The 7,500-nt window shown below is 51.5% G+C and overlaps 3 non-coding genes across 3 annotated transcripts in view; all 3 read left to right on the plus strand.

The window, feature by feature from the left end:
- The first annotated feature begins 4,653 nt into the window (after positions 1-4,653).
- LOC126332983 (small subunit ribosomal RNA) lies at positions 4,654-6,548 on the plus strand. The gene has a single exon (XR_007564015.1). It is a non-coding gene; the product is annotated as a small subunit ribosomal RNA (ribosomal RNA).
- A 363-nt stretch (positions 6,549-6,911) lies between these two features.
- LOC126332990 (5.8S ribosomal RNA) lies at positions 6,912-7,066 on the plus strand. The gene has a single exon (XR_007564020.1). It is a non-coding gene; the product is annotated as a 5.8S ribosomal RNA (ribosomal RNA).
- A 188-nt stretch (positions 7,067-7,254) lies between these two features.
- LOC126332986 (large subunit ribosomal RNA) overlaps positions 7,255-7,500 on the plus strand; it is a 4,223-nt gene continuing 3,977 nt past the window's right edge. Inside the window, exon 1 of the ribosomal RNA XR_007564018.1 lies at positions 7,255-7,500. This exon is cut by the window's right edge and continues 3,977 nt beyond it. This is a non-coding gene — a ribosomal RNA (large subunit ribosomal RNA).

Below are 7,500 nucleotides of genomic sequence, written 5' to 3' on the forward strand. Positions count from 1 at the left end.
ACATGCACCACTCTCGGCCTGCAACGGAGACACACAATACGTAAACATCTGGAATGCGACAATGTCGAGTGCATCCTCTCTGCCACATTGCACCGTCGACACTATGATAACCAGAGCAGTAGGTCCACCTATAAAAGCACAATACCCCACTCCTCCGACAACTACCATTGCTCAGATAAATCAACACCACCAACACACATCCTACACAGAGGGGCACCAAATATCATCCCCCGCCCTCGTGTTATACCACATGAAAAATTGCAGAAGTGAGAGACACACATCCGCCAGCCTCTTGCTACAAGCATCGAACCGACGTGACGTATCTGACGGTGACTCAGGCATCCGTGTACTGCCACCACTATCCACCCCCCCCCCCTCTCTCTCTGCCCCCTTCCCACACAATACCAAATTTAACCAACTTTATCGCTTAACCTAACTGTGGCTGTACCAGTTTATCGCTTAACCTAACTGTGGCTGTACCAGTTTATCGCTTAACCTAACTGTGGCTGTACCAGTTTATCGCTTAACCTAACTGTGGCTGTACCAGTTTATCGCTTAACCTAACTGTGGCTGTACCAGTTTATCGCTTAACCTAACTGTGGCTGTACCAGTTTATCGCTTAACCTAACTGTGGCTGTACCAGTTTATCGCTTAACCTAACTGTGGCTGTACCAGTTTATCGCTTAACCTAACTGTGGCTGTACCAGTTTATCGCTTAACCTAACTGTGGCTGTACCAGTTTATCGCTTAACCTAACTGTGGCTGTACCAGTTTATCGCTTAACCTAACTGTGGCTGTACCAGTTTATCGCTTAACCTAACTGTGGCTGTACCAGTTTATCGCTTAACCTAACTGTGGCTGTACCAGATTATCGCTTAACCTAACTGTGGCTGTACCAGATTATCGCTTAACCTAACTGTGGCTGTACCAGATTATCGCTTAACCTAACTGTGGCTGTACCAGATTATCGCTTAACCTAACTCAATTTGTCCCTTAACCTAACTCAATTTGTCCCTTAACCTAACTCAAGTTGTCCCTTAACCTAACTCAAGTTGTCCCTTAACCTAACTCAAGTTGTCCCTTAACCTAACTCAAGTTGTCCCTTAACCTAACTCAATTTGTCCCTTAACCTAACTCAATTTGTCCCTTAACCTAACTCAAGTTGTCCCTTAACCTAACTCAAGTTGTCCCTTAACCTAACTCAAGTTGTCCCTTAACCTAACTCAAGTTGTCCCTTAACCTAACTCAAGTTGTCCCTTAACCTAACTCAAGTTGTCCCTTAACCTAACTCAATTTGTCCCTTAACCTAACTCAATTTGTCCCTTAACCTAACTCAATTTGTCCCTTAACCTAACTCAAGTTGTCCCTTAACCTAACTCAAGTTGTCCCTTAACCTAACTCAAGTTGTCCCTTAACCTAACTCAAGTTGTCCCTTAACCTAACTCAAGTTGTCCCTTAACCTAACTCAAGTTGTCCCTTAACCTAACTCAAGTTGTCCCTTAACCTAACTCAAGTTGTCCCTTAACCTAACTCAAGTTGTCCCTTAACCTAACTCAAGTTGTCCCTTAACCTAACTCAAGTTGTCCCTTAACCTAACTCAAGTTGTCCCTTAACCTAACTCAATTTGTCCCTTAACCTAACTCAATTTGTCCCTTAACCTAACTCAAGTTGTCCCTTAACCTAACTCAATTTGTCCCTTAACCTAACTCAATTTGTCCCTTAACCTAACTCAATTTGTCCCTTAACCTAACTCAAGTTGTCCCTTAACCTAACTCAAGTTGTCCCTTAACCTAACTCAAGTTGTCCCTTAACCTAACTCAAGTTGTCCCTTAACCTAACTCAAGTTGTCCCTTAACCTAACTCAAGTTGTCCCTTAACCTAACTCAAGTTGTCCCTTAACCTAACTCAAGTTGTCCCTTAACCTAACTCAAGTTGTCCCTTAACCTAACTCAAGTTGTCCCTTAACCTAACTCAAGTTGTCCCTTAACCTAACTCAATTTGTCCCTTAACCTAACTCAAGTTGTCCCTTAACCTAACTCAATTTGTCCCTTAACCTAACTCAATTTGTCCCTTAACCTAACTCAATTTGTCCCTTAACCTAACTCAATTTGTCCCTTAACCTAACTCAATTTGTCCCTTAACCTAACTCAATTTGTCCCTTAACCTAACTCAATTTGTCCCTTAACCTAACTCAATTTGTCCCTTAACCTAACTCAATTTGTCCCTTAACCTAACTCAATTTGTCCCTTAACCTAACTCAAGTTGTCCCTTAACCTAACTCAAGTTGTCCCTTAACCTAACTCAAGTTGTCCCTTAACCTAACTCAAGTTGTCCCTTAACCTAACTCAAGTTGTCCCTTAACCTAACTCAAGTTGTCCCTTAACCTAACTCAAGTTGTCCCTTAACCTAACCCACGTTGTCCCTTAACCTAACCCACGTTGTCCCTTAACCTAACCCACGTTGTCCCTTAACCTAACCCACGTTGTCCCTTAACCTAACCCACGTTGTCCCTTAACCTAACCCACGTTGTCCCTTAACCTAACCCACGTTGTCCCTTAACCTAACCGACGTTGTCCCTTAACCTAACCCACGTTGTCCCTTAACCTAACCCACGTTGTCCCTTAACCTAACCCACGTTGTCCCTTAACCTAACCCACGTTGTCCCTTAACCTAACCCACGTTGTCCCTTAACCTAACCCACGTTGTCCCTTAACCTAACCCACGTTGTCCCTTAACCTAACCCACGTTGTCCCTTAACCTAACCCACGTTGTCCCTTAACCTAACCCACGTTGTCCCTTAACCTAACCCACGTTGTCCCTTTGCCTAACATAGTTCACTGCTCGGAATCTCTGGTGTCGTTGTTATCCTCATGTAGATGTCTTGCGAGTGTTGCTTACTTTCCACATATTCCTGCTATCCACTGTCAATTGTACTGCAATAGGACTATATCGCCGACCCCCCCCCCTCCCCCCCCTCTGTCCCCCTCTGTCCCCCTCTTTGTGTCTCTGTCCTCTCAAGCTGGTCGGTCTGGCGTTTGAGTGTTAAATGAGCCTCGCAGCTGTTCAGTTGCATTCAGATGTCGACGCCCTCAGTGTACGTCGTGGTATGGTCTGTGTCCATTGTCCGCTGATGTCGTACGCGTAACCCACACGCTGTACCGATCATCGGTCGTTACGTACAGAGTGAAGTAGTGTGATACGTGTGACCGTACGCTGGCTGTGCCCAACGGTGTCGAATCTCAATTTCCATATGTTGTGCTTGATGCTACTTGTCTCGTCTCCCAATAACAGCTAGGTTGCACTGTGGTACGCCGTAGAGGCGTGTGGGAGGAACGTACGAACGCATTGTATGTCACCCTGGGTCGCTGGGGGTGGTGGTGCGGTGAGTCAGGTCAGGTCAGGTCAGCGTGAGCCGTCTGATGTAGTGACGCGTGTATTCCGACTTTGTCGTATTGCCTCACACAAAGTGCTACCCTGGTGGACCGCGTTCCATATCTGGGACATGCCGCAGATGCCGGTTGACAGTGGATCGCGGAAGGTACATCGCATACGTGCGCGGGCCACCTTCCACGTGTTCTCTTCTGCACATGTCGCAGTGTGTATGTGGTCTGATGTAGCGTGTCGTGACACATGACATCCTGGCATGCAAGAATTGTTGAATTCGCAAATGTAGGTGGACATCTACGTTTACTGCCCAAGATACGCAAATGAACTGGAAATCCGTTGTTGAGCGGTTGTTCACGCTGGAGGTGAATCTGTGATGGCGACGATCGGTACAGCTATTAACCGGTTGTTTCAGCGGTACCCGCCACATCCACACGCGTGACTAGGCCCATGTGGGTATGAAGCGATACGCGGCGGTGGCTTGGTGGGACTGTTCCCGGCCGGTGAAGGGGGGCCGCCCGGCGTGTTGGCCGCGCGCTGCGTGGGCGCACGCGCAACAGGCGGCTGGTGGGGGGCGCCGAGTGGCAGGAGCGCCAGCCGACGGGCCCGGCAGGCGGCGCAGCTACGCTGCGGCGCACCCTGCACGCGGCGCCTGGCGGCCAAAGTTGGTTCAGCCGAGCCCGGTGCGAAGCGCGGTGGACATCTGCAGTGTGCAGGTCTGATTGAGGACTGTGTGCGTTGAGGATGCGCCGCCGCCTGGCACTCGGCGCCGCGACGCCGTCTGCTGCTCGGTCGCCCAGCGGTTCTCGCAGGTGGTTTGTATCGCAGTTGTGCGGACCGTGTTGGCGCGTGCGCTGTGCTGGGAGAGTGTTCGCTTCTGCACCCAAGTGGGGCTTTGCCCTTGTGTGGCGCTGGCGTTGGAGCTGCCGGTCACAATAGGTGGCGCGTGTTGTCTCCCGCCGGCAATGCCACGACAGCACGCTCCCGGGGCCTCTGTCGGCAGCGGCAAGCTCAGTTTGGGAGCAAGGGTGCTTCGCACTAAAACCGTCTACTCGCCTAACTCCGGGCGATTGCGCCTCTCTCGAAACCGACCAAGTACCTAGGACGGCGCTGCGCGCCGCCGGGACCTGAGAGGGTTTCGAGGTGTATCGTGCAGGGGAGCTCGGCCTCCTCCTGTTTGCAGAATAATTGAGCGGACGCTTGCGTGTTCGCGCGGGCCCCCGGGACACACTCCCGGGCGGCCGGCTGCTCAGCTCTAGTTGACGCAGCTCCCTGGTTGATCCTGCCAGTAGTCATATGCTTGTCTCAAAGATTAAGCCATGCATGTCTCAGTACAAGCCGCATTAAGGTGAAACCGCGAATGGCTCATTAAATCAGTTATGGTTCCTTAGATCGTACCCACGTTACTTGGATAACTGTGGTAATTCTAGAGCTAATACATGCAAACAGAAGTCCCGACCAGAGATGGAAGGGACGCTTTTATTAGATCAAAACAATCGGATTGGCTTGTCTGGTCCGTTTGCCTTGGTGACTCTGAATAACTTTGGGCTGATCGCACGGTCCTCGTACCGGCGACGCATCTTTCAAATGTCTGCCTTATCAACTGTCGATGGTAGGTTCTGCGCCTACCATGGTTGTAACGGGTAACGGGGAATCAGGGTTCGATTCCGGAGAGGGAGCCTGAGAAACGGCTACCACATCCAAGGAAGGCAGCAGGCGCGCAAATTACCCACTCCCGGCACGGGGAGGTAGTGACGAAAAATAACGATACGGGACTCATCCGAGGCCCCGTAATCGGAATGAGTACACTTTAAATTCCTTTAACGAGTATCTATTGGAGGGCAAGTCTGGTGCCAGCAGCCGCGGTAATTCCAGCTCCAATAGCGTATATTAAAGTTGTTGCGGTTAAAAGCTCGTAGTTGGATTTGTGTCCCACGCTGTTGGTTCACCGCCCGTCGGTGTTTAACTGGCATGTATCGTGGGACGTCCTGCCGGTGGGGCGAGCCGAAGGGGTGCTTTCGCGTCCCGAGGCGGACCCCGTTTAAATCCTACCAGGGTGCTCTTTGTTGAGTGTCTCGGTGGGCCGGCACGTTTACTTTGAACAAATTAGAGTGCTTAAAGCAGGCAAGCCCGCCTGAATACTGTGTGCATGGAATAATGGAATAGGACCTCGGTTCTATTTTGTTGGTTTTCGGAACCCGAGGTAATGATTAATAGGGACAGGCGGGGGCATTCGTATTGCGACGTTTAGAGGTGAAATTCTTGGATCGTCGCAAGACGAACAGAAGCGAAAGCATTTGCCAAGTATGTTTTCATTAATCAAGAACGAAAGTTAGAGGTTCGAAGGCGATCAGATACCGCCCTAGTTCTAACCATAAACGATGCCAGCCAGCGATCCGCCGCAGTTCCTCCGATGACTCGGCGGGCAGCCTCCGGGAAACCAAAGCTTTTGGGTTCCGGGGGAAGTATGGTTGCAAAGCTGAAACTTAAAGGAATTGACGGAAGGGCACCACCAGGAGTGGAGCCTGCGGCTTAATTTGACTCAACACGGAAACCTCACCAGGCCCGGACACCGGAAGGATTGACAGATTGATAGCTCTTTCTTGATTCGGTGGGTGGTGGTGCATGGCCGTTCTTAGTTGGTGGAGCGATTTGTCTGGTTAATTCCGATAACGAACGAGACTCTAGCCTGCTAACTAGTCGCGTGACATCCTTCGTGCTGTCAGCGATTACTTTTCTTCTTAGAGGGACAGGCGGCTTCTAGCCGCACGAGATTGAGCAATAACAGGTCTGTGATGCCCTTAGATGTTTCTGGGCCGCACGCGCGCTACACTGAAGGAATCAGCGTGTCTTCCTAGGCCGAAAGGTCGGGGTAACCCGCTGAACCTCCTTCGTGCTAGGATTGGGGCTTGCCAATTGTTCCCCATGAACGAGGAATTCCCAGTAAGCGCGAGTCATAAGCTCGCGTTGATTACGTCCCTGCCCTTTGTACACACCGCCCGTCGCTACTACCGATTGAATGATTTAGTGAGGTCTTCGGACTGGTACGCGGCATCGACTCTGTCGTTGCCGATGCTACCGGAAAGATGACCAAAACTTGATCATTTAGAGGAAGTAAAAGTCGTAACAAGGTTTCCGTAGGTGAACCTGCGGAAGGATCATTACCGACTAGACTGCATGTCTTTCGATGTGCGTGTCGTGTCGCGCAACACGCTACCTGTACGGCAGTGCGCCGTGCGCCGCGTGCGGAACCACGCGTGCTCTCAAACTAGCGGAAGTGTTGTTGTTGTGTGGTACGAGCGCTGAAGCTCTGGAGCGGCTGGCCTGCGGTACCCTGGCGCTGGCGCCGGTTTTGAATGACGTTCGCCCGAGTGCCTGTCCGCTCCGGTGTGGAGCCGTACGACGCCCATCGGCTGTGAGGCCGTTGGACACAAAAAAAAATAGTGGAACAGGGGCCGTCAGACGCCTCAGTCCCGCAAATGCTACTGTCTTGAAAGAAGACAGTGGGAGACTGAAAAGGAAAAGATCACCCAGGACGGTGGATCACTCGGCTCGTGGGTCGATGAAGAACGCAGCAAATTGCGCGTCGACATGTGAACTGCAGGACACATGAACATCGACGTTTCGAACGCACATTGCGGTCCATGGATTCCGTTCCCGGGCCACGTCTGGCTGAGGGTCGGCTACGTATACTGAAGCGCGCGGCGTTTGTCCCGCTTCGGAGACGTGGGAGTGTCGTGGTCGCCTGTGTGGCCGGCCGCGTCTCCTTAAACGTGCGATGCGCGCCCGTCGCCTGGCGGTTCGCATACCGGTACTTTCTCGGTAGCGTGCACAGCCGGCTGGCGGTGTGGCGTGCGACACCTCGTACAACGACCTCAGAGCAGGCGAGACTACCCGCAGAATTTAAGCATATTACTAAGCGGAGGAAAAGAAACTAACAAGGATTCCCCCAGTAGCGGCGAGCGAACAGGGAAGAGTCCAGCACCGAACCCCGCAGGCTGCCGCCTGTCGTGGCATGTGGTGTTTGGGAGGGTCCACTACCCCGACGCCTCGCGCCGAGCCCAAGTCCAACTTGAATGAGGCCACGGCCCGTAGAGGGTGCCAGGCCCGTAGCGG

This window comes from Schistocerca gregaria, unplaced genomic scaffold (genome assembly GCF_023897955.1).
Source record: "Schistocerca gregaria isolate iqSchGreg1 unplaced genomic scaffold, iqSchGreg1.2 ptg001540l, whole genome shotgun sequence".
Taxonomy (NCBI): Eukaryota; Metazoa; Arthropoda; class Insecta; order Orthoptera; family Acrididae; genus Schistocerca; species Schistocerca gregaria.